General features: G+C 39.6%; 1 long non-coding RNA gene across 2 annotated transcripts in view; it reads left to right on the top strand.

The window, feature by feature from the left end:
* The window catches only part of LOC135309255 (uncharacterized), a 63,786-nt gene that overhangs the window by 8,273 nt on the left and 34,990 nt on the right, over nucleotides 1–20,523 (top strand). For both annotated transcript variants that reach the window (XR_010369580.1, XR_010369579.1), the window contains one exon: nucleotides 8,756–8,867. This is a non-coding gene — a long non-coding RNA (uncharacterized LOC135309255). The remainder of the gene's footprint in view (nucleotides 1–8,755; nucleotides 8,868–20,523) is intronic.

Genomic DNA, 20,523 nt, shown 5'->3' with positions numbered 1-20,523 from the left:
ATGAAATCAAGATGTGTTTATCAGACCATGAGGGGATCTTAAACACACATCATGGAATGCTGCTAATGAGGAAGGAATCCCAATCAGTCAGATATAAAAAGTCATCTTTCAAATTCACCCCATCCCAGGATGCTGAGTCACAAATTGCAATTATGGGTCAAGATTTGCCAATTTTTTTTCCCCTGATGCTTTGGAAGCCTCTTGTGTCTGTCTGCAGCTGGGTTTGTCACATTGTTCATGATTTCTGCACACTCAGACTTGTCAGGTTGGGTTTTCTTGGCAAAATAAGAAAATAAACAGGAGGAGAAGGCAGCTCCATACCAGTTATTTGCTGCCTACCAGGTTTTTGCACCTCTCCTCTCTCTGCCCCCTCCTGCTGCTTCGCAAGCTGATGAGGTGCTGGATGTGGAGCCACCCCTGGAATTTCTGGTTTGGATAAGCAGGGAGTTATTCAGGTTGAAGGTGGTGTAGGTATGGCTGGGCTGGCAGGAGGGGTGGTGGTTCATGCTGTAAACCCCTGTTTAAATGCCATTTAAAATGTGTGTCACAACACCCCTGGGACCTGCCTTGCTGCTGGCCCCAGTTACCTTTGGGGAATTTGGATTCTGGAAGCTGATGCTGTTACTATTCCTGTGATAACATTGGACATGAACACTGCCAGTGGATTTTGGGGGTGACAGCAAGCTTTGGGAAGCCAAACACAGCCGTGCAGCATTCCCTGAGCTTTGGGTGTGTATGATTTTTGGCAGCTTTGCTCTGGTTTTTGGGTTGTTTGGTGATGGTGTGAATCCAGCAATCGCTTCTCTTGCAAGTTCATTCCTACCCCCAGGCTCAGTCTAGTAAGGACACACTGCGAGCTGATGCTTAATTAACCACCTGCCTCCCCAATCAGAGCTCACTCCAGTACACTCCTGAAGGGGCTCCTGGTTGAGGAAAACCCATTTTTTAAGTTGTGATGACTCATTTTATATTGTTTCAGCACTCTGTGTCACAGGCAGGGTGGGGGAATATCTCTGAGTTTTTAGCTTAAGCTACAGGTGTTGGAGGTGAAAGTTGACTTTGAAGGAGTTAACTAAGACATGCCAAGTGAGTAAAATCTGATCAGTTTTTAGATTATATTTTTTTCTCTGTCATGAAGCAAGATTGTCTTAAAATTTACAAGTCCAAGCTTCAGCCAAAGAACCATGATCCATGGGCTTTAAACCCAGACTCCCGGCCGTCGCTCTAACTCAAGTTTTTGTGAAGCTGAAATGCTTCAAATGAAGTGGCCACAGCAAAATTAAGTTTTCAGACCTGGCAGTGGAATAGATTCAATGGAGTTTCTGTTTGAAGCTGTGCTGTGAGTGTTGTATTATGGGCTGGCATCGAGTGTTAGGTGGAAAATACCATCTTGTGTGGCTGAACTTTCGGGCACAGCCATCACTCAGCAGAAGGGAGTGAACACATACAAGTGATGCTCACAGCTAATGATGCCACTTTTTCAGCCTAAATACCTTGGAATCTGCAAAGACAGCTCCTAGACAAAGGGGACACCAGCAAAATTCCCTGCAATAGATTTCTCCCTTCATCATGACAGGAACATCTCTCTCAATATTACTCAGCTAATGAAGGAATAGATCTGCTGCGAAGTTCCTAGGAGGCTCATTTTCTTGAGTACAGTAGTAAAAGTTAGCTGATGGATGACCTGAACTGCTTAATGCTTCTGCTTACAACTTCTGAGCAGCAAGGCGTAGCTGGGAGAGAGCTGAAGGAGTTATCCTCGGGAGGCCCCAGTGTCCTTGTAGGTTGTCAGAGTCAATGAGCCAGGTTTATTTCAAATGGCTCCTTAAATGAACATTTATTTTGTGCCAGTAACACGTTTTTGATTAACAGCTCCTTTTGACTAATTTGCTTCCCAAAACAGCCCAATAAAGGACTCGTTTAAAACATAATTAAAAGCGTGTTATTGCTAGTAGTTAATACTGATTAAAACAGGCATTAAGACAATTATCGTTGAAGGAAAGTAAGCACCCCGTAGTCAGTATGGAATCCATTCTTACAGTTTTTATGCATTGCATACACAAGTGGGCTGCCTGCCAAATATGCAGGAGTTCTCATTCTGCACAGAATTGTATCAAAATTTGATTACAATTAATTTTATGTTTTAATGGACAAGCAGCCTGACAATATTTGGGTTGAGCATTTGGATTTAGGTTTTTAGTCGAAGTTCAACTTTCTCTTGCCTGGTTACTCAATTAACTGGTAACAAAAAACTATCCCTGTTATTGTGCCTTGTGCTGGGACTTTAAAGAATGGGATTTCTTAAATGGACTTCGGTTTTTGCATCTTTATTTTTGGGACTCTGCAGCTTCACACTCTGAATTAATTGTTTATTGTTTTAATTAAAAAGAAACAAACAGACCAAATTATTGACTGGTAGAGGTGCGAGTTATTTTAGGTGCAGAAATAGGAGCTAGTCAGAAAATTGTAAAGTCTTAATTTTTTCTGGTAGAATTTCTTGTTTATTTTGTGGGGTTTTTTGGCTGTGTTGGCTTTTTGTTTGAGGTTTTTTCTTTCTTTTAACTTGGCTTTTTTGTAGGGGGTGTATTTTGAGAGGCTTTTTTGGTCTTTATTCTTTTTGTAGCTGAGTGCACAGGCTTTCCTTCAAATATGTCCTGAACTCTCAGAAAATTCACATAGAAATAGTGTCATACACTCCTTATTAAAATAATGGAATATTTTTCTATCTGAGTGAAAAATTAAGGATAACTTTATAAGATCAAGGAGTTTAATTATGACCCTGTAGCTTTTTATACAATAATTGCACCAAAAGAAAACACGAAAATGTGGTTTTCGCCGCTTTAAATTTTTATGTGAAAATTCTACTTGTCATTTCACACTTGCATTTCTGCTTTGAACATCTTAATTCCTTAATTTCTCAGCTGCATTCTGGATCATGATTTTGCAATTTGCAGCAAGGAGAAATGTGTGTCTCCTGTAATCCAGTTTAATTTAATAAATTTCTTAGACTGGATGAAGACTTCTGAGGTTATTTTTGTTATTTTATCTGCAGTTGAAAATTTTGAGGGATTTTAACTAAGGAGTCGCTTTCAGCATTGATTTCAGCTTTTTCTGCCTTACCTCAATGTAGCATTAGTATTGGAGAACAACCAAAATTATTATACAAGGTATTAAAAATGGACTCAATGAAATTTTATTCTTATTTGCAAATGTGCTTTTGATTATGTCCAGGTTTTTTTATTTTTTTAATTAAAAAAAGGAAATTAAAATATACTAGAGGTTATTTAGCACGTAGTTTTACACCTTTGGCTCTAGAGGTTTTCACAGTATTGACTAAAATAAATGAATGTTTTCCTCAAAGTTTAGCACTATAAGGGACTCAGGCAAATCAAAGCTTTACTGGGCGCTCTGTGCCAGGGCACCACCAGCCTCACAGGAAGAAATTCTTCCCAATATCCCATCTAAACCTCCTATTTTCCAGCTTAAAACCATTCCCTCTGTCCTATCACTACATTTGCTCTTCCTGAAGCCAACCCACACAAGCCTAAAATCTTGGTTCCACTGCCCTCCCTGGCTGGAGGCTGGGCCTGTGCTCCAGGTGGAAAGGAAAATCCATTCTGTTGAAAAGGAAAAAATTATAACTATGACTTTGCATATATTTAAAATCTCATAAATATTTTCCCCCAACACCCTTCTTCTTCTGAAAATATCAGATGTGGATGTAATCCTCTCAGGAAAACCAACATCCCTCTGTTTATCTGTCTTAATTAAACTGTTTGTTAATTCTTGGGCATAAAGATGGGGAAAGAAAAAAAAATTATTCAGCTCCTGTAGTTTAATGGATTTATAACAATGACAGATTGAAAAGCAGGAAAAATAAATAATACAGTTGTTAAAACTAATAATGGAACAAAGGTAAAATGACATCCCTGTAGGCTGGGAGAAGAATTAACAGAAAAAGACAAATCCCAACAACCCTGCAATTAAAAAATAGCCAGCTTTCTTGTTTTCCCATTAGATGGTCTGGCAATTAATAGCCCATTTGCAAGAACATCTGAGGAGTGCAGGGCAGTAAGGGAGGAGAAAAATCCCAAGGATTTGAAGTTGTAGCAAATAGGTGGTGAAAGTCGGATTGAATTGTGGATTAGTTGTGAAATTTAGGGGCTTGATAATAAATTATAAATGGTGGGTGGCTACAGCTCTTGCAAACGGACAGGAGGGGAAGTGAGGAAGGGGAAATGGGCTGGAAGAAATAATTTGACATTTGTGGGGGAATGGTTTCAGCAGACTGCAGGAATCAGGGGATTTCCATGGATGAGAGAGGCAAACAGATCTGCAGCCAGCACACGGGGCTGGAGATCTGCAGAGCTCCCTCTTGCCTTCCAGTGGGATGGGGGAGTATTATTGTCACTGCTTTTAATGAAGGGGTGGGGCTATTTTCAAGCTAAGAATGATTTATTGCTCAGATAAACATCAGTCTCAGAGGCTGTGAGATTTTAGAAGAGCAAGCAGTCAGGCATAGCTCAAGAGTAGTCACAAGTTTGTTTGTTACAAGGCAATTCAGAACTTTCTAACCCAACTGACAGTTGTCACAGGGTTTATTTTGCTTTTCTGACCTATCATATATTCTTAATTTTGATGTACTGTGGATACTTTTGTCCAATGGGCTTCTGTCCCACATACACACATATACTTCTATTATAACTTTTGAACTCTGTTTCCATTATAACTTCTAAACTCTCAGTTTAGAAGTTATAATATACAATACAATATATAATGTTACAATATTATATATTGTATATATATACACAATGCAATATATAATAATACAATCCAATACAATATAATATACAACCCCACCCCTACATTAAAAACTCTTCACCATTTTACCCATACAGTTTCTCACTTAAAAGCATATTTTTACTAATAACTATAGACATATAAGTTAATGGTTTTTCTGCTTTAATGTCTGTGTGCTGTATTTTTACATCAATCCAAGCTTCTCCCAAGGCTGCAAATCAAACCTTTCCATGTCTGTGGAAGTTTCTGTTTTTCTGATTCCCACAAAGGAGGACAAGCCCAGTAAAACGAACAAGAAAGGAAACAGAAAAAGTTATTTTCCATATGAAAACCCATGTCCCAAGACCTGTGAGGGCAGGAAAAGCCAAGGGAGAGGAGAGGAGATTTTAGAGGTGGGGACAAGCTGGTTGGCCTGGGGAGTCCATGGAATTCTCAGCCAGGTGGAGTCTCTGGGTGGCACAGGACAGATCCTGTCCCTGAGGGCTCCCTGGCTGCAGAGGGAGCTCAGCAGGACTGGCAGGGTGGCACGTGGGTACAAATGTCTCCACACATGCCAGCAGGGGCAAGCACCAGCCAGGTCCCAAAGCTGCCAGGATCATTGTAGGGATGAGAGAGAATTGGGCAATTTTTTCTGCAAATGACTTGAATCAGATAAAACAAAGCCCACAAGCAAGGACAGAGAGAGACAGTGGAGCAGAAACCTTTCTACTTCAGCCCTGCCTGCCCCAGCCACTTTGAGCTTTCTCCATTTGAAAGTGAAATTTCTAATTTTATTCAAATAAAGCCCGGCTTTCTTGTGTTTAAAAGACTTTTGGTCTTTGGGGATCTCACTGTAGGTGATGGCTTCAGCAGATCCACTTCAAAGCTTTGGCGGATTCAGTGTCCTATCAGAGCAGAGACTAATTAGTGGAGCTGTGGGCCCAATTCCTGGGGGATAGAACCCTACAGATACAATAGCATTATACTGGAATTAGTCCCCTAAACCGAAAGAGTAAATCTGCACAGGCACAGCTCCATGGCAAATTTCCAGTAAATATAGGATTGTGACTTAATGAAGAGATTGGAAAAAAAAATTGTGGTTGTTCTCAGATTGCAAAGAAAAAGATCTGGGGTCTTTTATATCAGAAGGAGAAGAAAATGTTTGCTTAACAGCTCTCAGCATTGAGAATAATAAGGCATTTTTGTATTTGCTCAACGTAAAAGAAAGCCGGAGATGTGTAATGTGTGTGTATAAGCATATAAAAATGGCATTTCTCACTTACAGAAGAGGAGGGGGAAAAAAGGAGTCATCTGTGAGAGGAAACAGGTGGGCAAAAATGGTGCACAGTAGAATAAACTCATTATTTGCCATTGGAATGTGTGGTATTACTGCTGATGTCAGATGCATTTAGCATTTGCCAGTCTATTAGGAGAGAAAATGAAGAGCATCTGTCTTAAAACTTCCAAACAGAAACAGCAAGCTCTGAAAGTTTGTGCTTTGATACCTTTGCTTCCCCACCACTCAGCAAGCAATTGCATATTGGAATGTTTGAGATGTCCTTGCTGTGGCAAGGCTTCCCAGCTCCTTGCAGGCTAATAAGGAGATGGATTTGTTGATATATTTTAGGAGGAGATTGTGTTTGGAAGGAGAAATTGGATGCTGAGCCTTTGTTGTGATAGCTCTAAGACTCTGTATTTTGGCTTTGAGTTCTGAGACTCCATTTGAAGGAGGGGGGAAAAGGAGAGAAACCAGCAGAAATTATTCAGGTGTCAAACAAAAGTTTCTTCCAAGAATAAGATTTATTTCACTCTGTAACCCCTTGCCAGAAGTTTGTGTTTTTGGGAAATGAAAATTTCTGTCTTGGTGGTATTAGTAAAGCAAAACCAGCTGAGCACATTCAAACAATGGACAGAGTCTGTCTCTGCTAATTTTGAATTTTCTGGCTTTTGTCACTGTATGTCACAACCATAATTATTATTTAAACATAGAGGTGAACTGCAAAACAGAAATGAAACTTTAGCTGAGAAATGCTGTATGAAAGGAAAGTTCCTGCTAAGTTGTGCAAAACTCCAGCACAGCTCTATGTTTTAATTTATCCTTGTTTAAAATTCTGCATCTGCCATATGCAATTACCCCATTGAAATGTTTATTTACCAGTGAAAAATAAGTTTATGTGGTGTTTTTTTGGGGAATTTGGGCACTTTCAGGGATTGAATGATGAGCAGAGACTCTGGTGCTCACCTGAGAGCTTGGGCCAGTGCCAGGGATATTTCCTTCTGTCTTCCAGTTGGCAGATCACTTCTTCCAGTCAATGTACAGCAGGGTTTTATGTTTCTCTACTCTGGACAACTTCACATTTTAAATAAATTGCAGTAGAGTGTGGTTTATTTTTTTTTTTTTCAATGCAACAGAATAACCCACCTATAACACCATATTAAAAAAAAAAAATCTATGTAAATTAAACCTTTTCTCTAAAACTGATAATTTCGGATAATAAAACTTTTGAACTGGTTTCACACTGGATTTCTGACACAGCCAGGTTTGGTGTTGGGACTACTGATGGTCTGCACTGCTTGATCCTTTCAGGTTTTGGGAATGTTCTTGAGAATTCTTCAGACTATTACTGGTTACAATTTTACTGTTCCTAGTCTCTAAGTCCAGGGCCCTTTCTATTAACCCCTATTTGCATAACATGGGTGATATTCCAGATGTGCATGGGGCTAATCCCATCCCTGAAGGGCTGGTGAGGCTGCAGGAAGCAGGAATTCTATCCTGGTATTCAACTGAAACCCTAATTTGGGTTCACACTGCCAGGGGCCAGGGATGGATGGGATTTTGGGAAGGAATTGTTCTCTGTGAGGAGGTGAGGCCCTGGCACAGGGTGCCCAGAGCAGCTGGGGCTGCCCCTGGATCCCTGGAAGGTTCCAAGGCCAGGTTGGACAGTGGGGTTTGGAGCAACTTGGGACAATGGAAGGTGTCCCTGCCATGGCAGGGGTGGGATGGGATGAGCTTTAAGGTCCCTCCCAACCCAAACCATCCTGTGAAACCACGATTTACTGCAATATCTTCCTGCTGTTCAGTATCTCTGCCTTGCTTGTGCTGGGTTATGAGCTGGTCATTTGGCTGTGTTTTCTGCAAACATCTCTGTAGAATGTTTCAGTTGTGAAATTCGATTCCCCTCCTGTAAAATCTTGTGCGTATGCTTAAAACCAAGGTTAAATTGGAGTGAATGCTTACTTTTTGTGTCCTACAACAGGACAAAATAACTCCTATTTTCACTTTTCATCTGTAACCAGGTGTGATGTTTTGCTGCTGATCTTTTTTTATAAGGACTTTTATTAGAAACATTAGGGGAAAACCAATGGAAAGATTGAAGCAGGATTCATGCCACCTTTCAAACACTCTCTCATCTACATAGTCATAAAAAGATAAAGGGAGTTTTAAAACTAAGTATATTTAACCTATTTGTTATATATATAAAATATATATATTTATATAATATATAATTTTTTTTTTTTTTTTTTTTTTTTTTTGTCCCCCAGCAGTTTCTGTGTTGGGAAAGCAGAGCAGAACTAAAAATTTGACAGTCCTAGCCTGGGTTTGGTTCTTACCTTGGGAACTGTAGGGTTACTTTTGTGTGCAAACAGTGGGGTTTGGGGATGGATTAGACATGGGATCTGCTTCAGGAATCATCACATAATGACATGGTGTGCCTAACTTAACTGGACAACAGTGTGGCCTTTGGGTCATTTTGTAAAAGCTATTCTTAACTTTCTGTCCATGAAAATAGTTTATATGCCTGTCTTCAGAAATACCCTTTTGTTTTATCTGACATATGTGCTCAAATGAGATTTTAAATGTTATAAACCAGAATCCTGCATAATGGCAAAAAATTCAGTTGGTAACAGTATTAAGCCAGTGATGTTCATACTCTCTGAATCTCTGTTGTATTTCCTTTTTTCCCCTCTGGACCAGGCTGAAAAGGCTTTGGCAAGGCGGGATCTTACAACATCAAACCCTCCCAAAGGCAGATTCCCACAAAGTGCTTGCACAGCACAGAAAAGTTTAAGTGCTGGCACCGAGACAGGTTCGTGTGGTACAGAAGAATTCTTATATTTGAATGTTTCTATCTTACGAGCCTTTGGATGTCAAACTTTAAGTGGAATTGACTGTTTATCCCAGTTGATTTTGACTAGTGACGCCTTCCAGGTTGGAGGGCGCTCCCTTCACTCTGTTTCCCATCAGCACTCCTTGACTACTGGCATGTGGTGCCAATTTGTTCCTTCTGTACAGAGAAGAAAAGAAGTTTGGATTTAATTTTAAGCCTTGACACAAGGTTTAATTTGCTAAAAAGGGGAGCTGTGCCATTGTAAATCTTGGAGGAGACACCAAGGTTGCAAAAATTGTCAGCCCAATCTGTTTTGAGCACTATTTCAGACGTTCTATTAAAGGCACAATATTCCTTTTCACAGCTTGTTCAGCTGTGTCAAACCACACAGGTTAGAGTGGAGCTGGCTATTTATTGTACTTTTTATTGCTTTCTGATCAAGTTTTTATGCTAGGAGGAAAATTTATGTGCTGGAAATGATTTATCAATACTACAGATGGGAGAAAAAAAAGTTGTTTTTTTTCAGGTGAGTAGAGCTCAAAGCACAGCAGCTTAAGGCTTTGCCAGAGAGACTCATGGAATAAAATCACTTTCTTATTAATATCTCCCTGTATTACAGAGTAATCACATGGTGGGGCTGCTACCATGTTTTTGAGAAGGAAACTCTGGTAGAACATGATGTTGGCACTTGAGCACTGGTTTATTCCTGGTGTTGACTCAGACCACACTCAGCTCTAAAGGCTCCTTGGCCCCGTGTGCAGATTCTGGTCTTGCCCAGGATGATGTAAAAGGTCCCTCTGCCTTCACTGCTTACATTGCAGAAGAGGAGAGGTTTTAGCGTGGAGCTCCACATCTCTGCTGACAATGTGAATTTGGTCATTGGCTTTGGGTCAGGGTTCCAGCCCCTGTCCTAATTCTTTGTAAATGTTTTCTGAGCCATGATGATATTACCAGGCAAGGGCAGTATGACGTGATGGGATTTGGTAAATATTTATTTCAGCTAGTCTGGTTTTTTAAAAAATAATCATTTGGAGCTGGTTAAAACCCAGAAATTTCAAAGTATACCAGCAAAGCTCTAATACATTAATGTATATTAAACCCTACACACTATGTTGCTTCAGACCTTCTTTATTTTGCTTTTTAAGAAATGGATGTCTGACCCAATAGTTCATTTATGCTCATCTGTCACATAAGTACTTTTTATTTCTTGGATTAAGTGCTACAGACCTAATAAATCATTGCTGCTCTTCTGGCACCATCCCAGCTCATGCTGTCAATCTGGGCAGTGTAATGTTCTAAATTCTGCAAACCAGCAAGTTTTTATCAACTTTAACTCTATGCATTGTAGAGAAAAGAGGAGAAATGAGAGGTGTGTCATGAGCTGCACAATTTATCAAAAACATTGGTTTGGGGCATGAAATGGGACCTGGTTCTAAATTTGCAATTTTTTTTTTTTTTTTAAACAAAACAAGTACTGCTAAAGCCTTTGCCAGAAGAGAAGGAGTGTGGATCCCATATTTTCTCTTTGCATGAGTAAACCAGGTGGAACTGGGGAGGGTGGCAGCCATGGGTGTGTCCCTGTGAGAGTTTAGGAGCACGAGGGGCAGCAGGAGTGTGCAATTCTCATCTGTGCAGTTCAAATATAATCTCTTACACCCCCGAGCACAAGCATTTTGATTTTTCCCTGACTGAAACCCATGCTCTGTGTTGTACATCATATCCCAGCTTCAGAGGATGGGATTTATGGAGAGGAAGTGTTGGGTGCTTTGTGGGAAGCTGTGTAGCCAATTTATCTGTGCACAGCTCCTGACTTATCAGCTCTGTCTCCCAGATCTTTTTTTCCTGGTATTCATAACAGAATGGTTACTCCTCCTGAAGGTGAGGGAGGAATGCAGACAGATCCTCCTCTCCAGTTACTCTTCCTGGTGCTCTCTAACTCCTCAGTGGGAAGATCCACGTAACCCTTGAGTAAGAAGTCCTGATTTCTGAGTTGCAGCTGTCACTGGTGTCTGACATGGTTTTGATGGAGTTATGGAGATTGTTTAAAAATCTATTTGTTGTGTGTGATTAAAACAATATGCTGCATGTAAAATTCAACCTGAATTTATGGTGTCCTCTAACATTTTAGTGAAGATGGGTACTGCAGAGATTAGGCCATGATTCATCATCTTTCTAGAGCTAAGTTGACTACAAGAGGCTTTCTTCTCACCAGCATCATGTGTTTATTTTATCCAATGATGGCACCATGGATTTCAGTGCACAGTCTGTATCCAGCTGATCTAGAAACCAGCCTCAGATCTGAGCCTGAGCAAACCTGGTGTCAGCTGCTGCTGAAAAAAGCCTGATGACCCAGGGCCAGCCCTCCCTCAACGCCAGGCACAGGATTTAATTCAGCTGCTGAAATCCAGCTGGAGCCCTGGGAGCACTCACCTCCCACTGCCCGCCAGCAGCAGGAGATGCTGTTAGAGAAGGGAATTTTCTGCTAGATGGAGACCTCTCCAAGCTACCTTCTCACTCCAGTTGTCCTAATATTTCCATTTAGGGCAAGGCAACAGCTATGTTTGGGACTGGAGTGATCGGCAGGGTTTTGTGATGAAGTAAAATGTTTACCTGCAACAAACAGAGAAATCCTCTCCCACGTGACTGCTGGGAATGTCTCAGGCATCTTCTGCTGGTCCACACAGGCAAATTGCATTCAGAGGCACGCAGTGTTTGTGCAATTAATCAAGCCTGTTCTGAAGCCAGAATAATTTGGAAAGATGACCATTTATAGAAGATTTGTTGTTTGCTGACCGCAGTTACAATTATCTATGAGAACAGATAGGTCAGATTTATTTAAGTTGCTTTTTTTGGTAAAAGCAGTATATTCTGTTAAAATTGGCCAGCAAGAAGATTTGTTTCCATGTGGGTGTGTATTTCAACGCTGCGGAAAAATGGTTATTTCATAAGCTTGAGCATCAATCTTTGGATTTACACAAATTTAAAATTATATTCGTAAGAGTTTGTAGCGGCAGCCAAGAGTTATTTTCTGGTTATTAATCTTTCTCCCCTATCCAAAAACATCCCCAAACTTTGTTTAGCTGTACGGTCCCTTCAGACTGTTGATTGTACTGTACTGGGGCTGAGAATGTTGGAGTTTATGCAACCAGTCTCTCTGTTTAAATTTCAATGACAGATCTTTTCATTTTGTTTACGGCCAAATAACAATGCAAACGTGTCACGCTACGGCCGCGGTGTGCGGCCATCGAAAAGGGCACTCGCCAAACTGATTCCTTGATCTTATCCTCTTAAAAACTGTTTAAAAGCATTTCATTGTTGTGTGCTGGCTATTAGTGAGCAAAAATAAGCTCTCCTTATTTACATAAGGATGATGGCCAGTCGCTGTGTCTTGTAGGTTATTGGTTGTTTGGTTAATCACAAAGCTGTGTTATTCCAGCCTGTTTGGAGTTTTGCAGCTGAGCAGAAAAGCCACACATGGCACAACGGCGAAATGTTTCACTGCAAACCCAAATACTTCAATAAAATCATATCTTTAATCTGTTTATAGCCCTGCAATATTTAAATTGCTCGCATGGCTTTGATTATAAACTTTTACGTAGATATCACCGCGCTGGAGTATTCGGTAATGCGAACGTCAATGCGAGGCAGATTTCTGGGCATAATTAATGCTAAGTGATAATTTGCAAGTGAATTCGTGGAGTCTCTTCTGGGTTTTCCATCTGGTCCTTATCATGCAAAGATGTCCAGTCAGCAGTGTTCAAGTTGTTCGCCAAATTCTTCCCCAGCATCTCCAGGCACAGAAATGTCTCCTTCTCTATCCTCCATGAGGTTTCCTGACCTCCTGAACTTCTGTTTGCTCTTAAGGAAAGTATAACAACTTCCAGTTGCTATATTATAATTAATTTCAGTGTTTCCCTAGGAATTTAACAGATTTTTGAGGTAGGCTAATGACGCAGGCTTAGCTTAGGCTTTATTTTTGCCTACTGCAAAAAACCAGCTCAAATCCTAAAATCCTGTGCAGAAAATGTATTGAAAATGGTTGAGTTTTGGTTTTGCTTCCTCTGCTTTGCCTGTGGGGTGGAGCACTGAGCAGCTATTCAGGAATGATGTTCCTCTTGTGCTTTTTTCTGGTGTCCAGCCTAAACCCAGTGGCAGTCAGTTTATACCTGTTTATATCTGTGCCAAAACTCAAATATCTTCTTAGTTTACCTTTCTATCCTGAGCAGTCATGTTCCTCTCCCACTACTGTTTTTCTGGGATTAATGTGCCACCTTGAACTTGTACTTTGTATGACTACATTTAATTCCATTTATATTAATCTGATCAAGGGCACACGATGCATTTATAGGATGTATTTCCACCTTTCTGGGTATGGATGATACCTCCTAATTTTTATATCACCAGCAGACTTCATGCTCCTCTTTAAGCCAAAATCATAAATGAAATGTAAAGCTTTGTTTTAAAAGTCTTGTTCAAGGAACTTCTCCAGAATCACTCCTCCAACTCAGGAGCATGACATATTTCAATATGTTGGTACTCCATATTGTTTATTTTTCATTCTTATTTTGCTGCTTTCTGCCTCATTTTTCTTCCTTCCACCTCAGTTTCTTTGCAATGAGTGCTGTGTTTACAAGAGATTTTCATGGTTCTTACAGGGTTGGCTGTCACTGTCTCATAAAAACATAAACCATCTATCTCTCTTTTTGCAGAAATAAAGGAGTATAGGGTTAGCACATGTTTAACATTCCCCAGATAAATCTGTGTTTTTCTTTTTTTCCTCCTCACTTAGAATTTTTTAAGCATGAAATTCAATGTCTTAAATACATTTGTTCAGAATTTCTGGATATTTAAGTACCTGGGGAAAGCAGTAGATCCAAATGGTCCCCTGGACATCTGGAAATGTAAGAAATTTCATCTGCAGAGAACAAGTGGTGTGGGGCTTGTGATCCCAGGAAGGGTCCAAGCTGCATGTTCAGGAACTGTGAGTTTTATAGACCATAGCCAACACAGTGTGTGCACACAGAGTCCTTTTAGAAGAATATGGATGATCTGGGTGATGATTGTTAGTTATTCCACTCTGCATGTTCTGGAAAAAAAAAGAAAAGCTGTTTCAGTTTGTGCATTGCATTCCCACTGTGGGGTTGAGGAATGGATGGGATTGAGCATTCCCAGACATAAGGAGAGGAGGTTTAAACTCATTTAACTCAGGTTACTCTGCTCAGTAAGCTGCAAGTTTTGCCTGATTTGATTGTTCTAGGAAATCTTTGCCTGTTCTACAAAGAATTTTTATTTGGATATTATCCAGTCTGGGATGTAGCTTCAAAAGTCTTCCTATAGCCCAGTGTGGATAACATCAAGCTCTGAAATGCAGGTGTGTGCTTAGGAGCCTTTCTAGCTTCATACAGGCATAGAATAATTTGTGTTGGGTTAGGAGAGACCTTAAACTCATCCCATCCCACCCCTGCCATGGGCAGGGACCCTTCCACTATCCCAGGCTGCTCCAAACCCCAGTGTCCAACCTGGCCTTGGACTCTTCCAGGATCCAGGGGCAGCCCCAGCTGCTCTGGGCACCCTGTGCCAGTGCAGATCTCTGGGGGCAGGGCTTTATGTGCCAGTAAGAGCCTCCACAGAGGTGAACTCCACCCTCATGCTGAGATGGAGACCAGAAGCCAGATGGATGGAATGATAAATGAGAGGCAGTGTTGTGAAGATGGCACAAAGAACAAAAATTTGATGGGGGGACTGAGGAAAACTTGTCATGCGTGGATATTGTCAAATTCCTCCAGCTACTGGCCAACAGATGATTATGTGCATCACCATTATATAAAAAAATATTTGCAAAGGAGCCAAAAATCTGTTAAGTGAACTTGCAGGAAGTGAGGAAGAACATGGCAAAGCTTTTGAATAAAACACCCAGGAAACAAACTCCTCAGATTTCCAAGAAACACTTTTTCTTTGGAAAGAAAACATAAACACCCCCGACTTTCTGAACAAATGCATGTGAAGTGCGAGTGACTGAAGGATTAATTCTTCCCCTGCATAAACCCAGAGTGAAATACCCAAATTCTCAATTATATAAACTGCTTGGCACCTGAGAATGCTTAATAGTTATTGGATGGGAAAAATGTGTGGCAGAACTATCAGGCCAAGAGAAATCCTATTCACATGCCTGAGAAAACTTCAGGCAATGTCTCTAAAGGAAAGTTTTGGAAAAGCTCTGGTAAGAAAACAGAAGCTGTGAATCATGCCATGTGGTATTAAAGAATTTAGAGAGCACACTGAGAAGTTCCATATCAATGCTTTTTCTTAAATATATTCAACAAAGGGCCTATTTCCCTTCAACACTTTCAAATTTCGGCTTTCTCTCCCTTCTGCTTTTTAGCAGAAGAACTAGTCAAAAAAAACCCCCCAAACTTGCAGTTATAGCTTTTACTGTAAAATCCCTGGATTTCTTGCCTTTTTATTTTCTGCTTCTCAATTGGTTTAGAGAGAATTTTAAAGTTATAGCCTAAAAAGGGAATATTAAAAGAAAGAGATTATAAAAGCAATTGTAGAAAAGTTTGGGAACTCATAACTTGTAACTCTTGCAATAGATACAGCAGGGCTGCATATCTGAACATGTCATTTTGTACTCCCACAGTGCTCCAAAGTGGAAAAAATAACTTAGAGAATCTTTGATTTTGTATCCGTGCTTTGCTGATCCATCAGTACAAATTTATTTCCAGTAATGATGGTAGAAGAAAGAAATTCAGGCTCTCGGGCTCCTTGAATAAAGCATTTTAGGAACTCCTTCTCTGACCAATTCAGCTTCAATTTCAATTAGTATCTGTTGAATCTTGCATGTCTAGAAGTGTAAATCAGTTAAGGAAGATGCTTTGGGATTCTTTGTTTCATCTGATTCCTTGGAATAGTCTGGGGCATTGGGATTGAGTTGCCTGGAGTGGGCTGAAAATGGGAATCCTCCAACTCTGGTTTGGGTTATTTCCTATTCCTAATCAGAGCTCACTGCTGTGACCTACAAAAATTGAGAAGTTTTGTAGCTGTTTCATGTAGTTTTGTTGTTTGTTTGTTTAAGGTTTTTTTCCCTATATAATAGAAAATTATTACTGTGGGCCTGGCTTGTGCAGGGGTTTAAATGGATCATTCTAAGGTTATTCCTACCTTGAAGTATTCTCAGGGAGCAGAACATCACACAAGAGCAGCCCCAACCTTCAGACAAATCAACAGCTCTGTGTCACATGTGATCTTTTTGTTTAATTTGCAGAATATGTTTAGTTTCCATTTTTCTTGTAAGACCCAATGAGATCTTTAAAATGAATGTTCAAATGAAATTAATTAACAAAAATTAGGTTTTCATAGGTTTTTGTTCATTAGACACACACAAAGCCCTGCAGCAATAGAAATGGAAGTGGTCCCAAAAAATTGTGTTTTCTGTGTACATTAAGTAAATTTTTGATATTTTGATTTTAATACTATAACAAATATCCAGGATAAACCAACATTTAAGAAAAGCTGCATTTTAACCTCTCTGGCTTTTCATCTGCTGTAATAGATGGGAATTTTCACTTCTTCTCTATCCCCTCAATTGAATGCTGTAAAACCTGTTAGTGGCACTGAAGATTATGTGGGTGCTTCTGTGGAGAAATTCAGTCTGCATTTTACTTACAGCAAATTGTTCAAAGTGGTGGCACATTTTCAGTCCAGCTTGGGACATGGGGACCTCAAAACTCTTCCCAGCCCAGGTGTCCTTAGTGGGACACAATCAGAAAATCAGAAAATGTCAGTGACAGAAGGCACATATTAATTATAGTTTGTCTTATTAGTAAAAATTAGTTTAGGCTGAAGTTTTGCTTCATGTCTCTTTTGACTCTACAGGTATAATAAGGGAAACATCATCTTAGGTTATATTAAAACATCTTAAATATTCTCCTGCATAACACTCCCTTTTTATATAACACTGATATTTTTCAATTTTTTTTCTCTCCTTCCTTGGCTTCTTTCCTCTCATTTCATTGGTCTACAAGTTTAAAAATAAAAACTGTGTAAGTTGACTTTTTCTTGCATGTGGGGCTTTTATTAGAAGAGGTTCACAAGGGGATTTTATTAGAGTAGAAATCTCTAAAGTTGGTGGCATGTTAAACTGTGCTTGAGATGCATCTTTTTGTCATAAAACACTGATGTCTCTCTGAACTGTATTTTTCTCAGTAGAATATTTAGAAAATAAAGCACAGTTTAATTTTGTTTTTAAGCAGGTTTAATTGAACTAATGATACTGTACTTTACTGCAATATATTGTATATCCCAATTACTTTTATATTTTGAGTAATGGTTTTTATTAGGCAAGACTTTTTCTTTACATTCCTGTAAATCTGTCTTACTTTAATTATATATTCTACCATATCCATAAGACATTTAAAATATCTGATTTTGCCTTAAAGGTTTACTGAATTATATTTTACTTTTAGAATTGAATTAAATGGCAGTAGGTACAACAAATGAGAGCTGCAGCCTGAATCATTAATTAATTATCACTTTTAAAAGAGTTTCTTATTTCTACAGTGATTTAGGGTTGTTGTATGATGTGGGATTCCTGATGTATTGAGACATTATTAAGATTTCTATGAGGAATTCAGGTTATTTTTATTTTTTTCCCCATTGTCAATTGATGAGAAAAAAATGTGTACAAGGAAAACCACAAATCCTATATATGTGTGCTTTGCAAGACTAAAAAATTGGTTAAAATTCTTCTGAAGTTCATTAAAAGGAGAATTTTAGGCAGAGTAAAACATGCTGGCAGTCACTTATTTCCTTTCACATCAATGCTGTTTCTGGTGTCTGTTTTTTTTCCTCCAGGCTGAGGCTTGGCAAATATATTTTCTGTTTTAGGAGTGGCTAAACTAAAGTAGAGATTATTCAAGCTAATTGTATTGATAATTTCATTAACCAGGACCTTGGTGGCAACTTCTGGTGTAACCACAATTTAATCCTGGGGTGTATTTAAATACAGAAAAATTATTCATTTATACCAGCACAAATAATTTCAATATGACAGATATTGGTAGTTCTTGAGGGTTATTTTTGTGTTTGGCAAGTTTTTCCTCTCCGCATATTGCAGTGTGCATTTTTTTGTTTGTGCAACACTTTGTAATAGACTTTCAAGGTCTCTGAGCATGTCCTGTGCTGCTTTCCTCTATTAAATGGCATTATTGGGCTCTTCTCACACAAATGCTGAAGTTTTCTACCTGTCTGTCAGTGCTACTGCAGAAAGAAGTTTAATGTGCATCAAGCAATTAACACCAAGATAATTATGATCTCTAAATTGTTATTTCTCTAAATTTTAAACTTGGACTTTGTCTGCTGTTGCTGACTCTCCCACCAAAGAGTTTGGCCTCTTCCCTCTGGCCAGAGAGCATTTCTGGAATTGTAAAATACATTGGGCCTATTTTTCCTTCCCCTCAATAGGCAAAGCTTAACAAGCCCAAAGCCTGCTGGACAAATAAAAAGAACTAAAGAGTTGAAAGAATTTGCAGAAAAGGCAGTTTCAGGCTTCTTTAACAATGCACAGATGCCAAAAGGCACAATAAGGAGGAGATTCATATCAACAATGTGACAGATATCTTTTATTCTGTGGTGATGCTGTCAGTAAAAGCAATTTAATATGGACTCTCGTACACTCATTTAGGCGTCCAGGTGACTCAGTAATGCACCCCAGGAAAATTTATCTTCAGATATTTACAGAATCTGTAATTTTCTGGCACGGAAAAATGCACTGTGCTGGGAAAGAGCTGAGCAGAAGCAGGGCTTGCTCAGGGTAGGGTTTTTTCCAGGGTATGGAAATCACAGGAGTAGCAGCATTACAATATTTTGTGTTTTTTGAGAGGTTTGCAAGCTTATTTTTGCTTATCTAGCTGGTTGAGACATAAAAAGCAGCATATTTTATAGCATTTATTAATTCAATGGCTTTATAGTGATGCCTTGTCAAGGCTGACCTGGAGCAGAGGCTGGACAGAGCTCCAGAATAAAGCAGGGATTGATTCAAGGATCTCCTCCATGGATGCACCTCGGGCAGCAGCAGAGCCCAGCCAGGGCTGCCCCCAGGATGAACCCAAATGGCCCCAAAATGCACGAGCGCTGCCGGGGTCTCTCCCTGGGCTCAGCTCTGCTCCATGTGCACATTGCAGTTCAGTGGCCAATCCCACTGCAGCCCCTGCAGTCCCACCCTGCTTGTTTTTCTCTCTGCAGCCCACGGGCTTTGTGCTCCTGGGCTGGCATTGGGATCATTTGTCCTTGGTGCCCAGCTGGAGCAGGAATTGTTTTGTGTCCCTGCTCTGTGCACAGAGCTCAGCAACCCTTCCTGTGAAGCTCAGAACTGCACACTGAAGCAGCACAGGGCCTGAAACATGGAAAAGCCGAACCTGAGGCATCAATAGCAAAAACTTCTTCCCTCCAACAGCCAAGAATATAATCTGTGCTCTGTGAATTTCTTTTTATGTGGAAATCATTGGAGAGATGGTGCAACCCATTTTTTGCGTTCTTCTCACCAGGTTGGTCACTTCTGTCCATCCCAGGCTTTCAATAACCCTTTTTATGGGACAATTGTGTCTTTTTATGGGTTAACTTCTACAGATCTTGTCTCTTTTCCTATTGCTTGAAACTGTACTGATTTTCCAACTAGTCCAGGTGCACTGACCCTCAAACCAACATATAAATAACTTTGTGGATACAATTAGGGCAGAACACTTTTCTTTCTAAATTAATCCTCAGTGTTTGAAAATAGTCTGATTTTTTTTTTTTTTTTTCCAGTGGTTTAAGGAGGTTTTGACTTAAATTGCCAAACAAGTGATTTTCAGGATCTATGGAGAAATGTAGGAATAGGTGAGAGAGGTGTAGGCAGACCTGGCAAATTCTTTGGGATGCAGCTAAGCCATCTCCTTTCAACTAATTTTCCCTCAAAAGCACTCATAGGATGAGCAAAAATTACATGCCTGGAAAGTTACGCTTTAAGCAGTTTGTAAGAGAGAAGATATTCTTGAATCAGTGTAAAATAGTATGTCAGAATTCATATTTGTTACTCATCTTGTTAGGCACATATGTATGTAAAAACATAAAAAATTGCAGTTTAGGAAAAACTTCTTAAGAAAAGGAGTCCTCAACAAAAAGCTTTTAATTCTCTAATATGAAAGAGAAATCTCTATTCTTATTCCTCTTTAACTGGAAGAAAAAGGTTTAAAAGATTGGGGTAAATACTCAGATAAAACCCAAGATGTGGAGTTAAACACTGAACACCATTAAAAACTTCAACAGTAAAATAGATTTTTTAAAATCAGTTGTCAGTTTACATTATTTCAGACTTTATTTCTGTCTGTTTTCTTCAGTGCTAGGTGTATATTCTTCCATTTTGACAGACCAAAAAAATAAAAACACCTTTGAATTTAAACAGATGAACAAACAGATGCTGCAATAATCAAAAATATTCTGTCTCTCTGAGGAAACTTCAGAGGAGTGGTACCTACATGTGCATGTCTCACATTTGAGGACTTTAGGAATAATTTCTGGTTTGCTTTGGGTTATCATTGAACTCAACTCCCTTTTCTCATGGACATCACCATGACCTCCAGACCAGGTAGGATGGGGA

This window comes from Passer domesticus, chromosome 10, assembly GCF_036417665.1.
Source record: "Passer domesticus isolate bPasDom1 chromosome 10, bPasDom1.hap1, whole genome shotgun sequence".
In the NCBI taxonomy this organism is placed as follows: Eukaryota; Metazoa; Chordata; class Aves; order Passeriformes; family Passeridae; genus Passer; species Passer domesticus.
The sequence above is the reverse complement of the archived record's forward strand: the minus strand, read 5'-3'. Positions and strand labels throughout refer to the sequence as shown.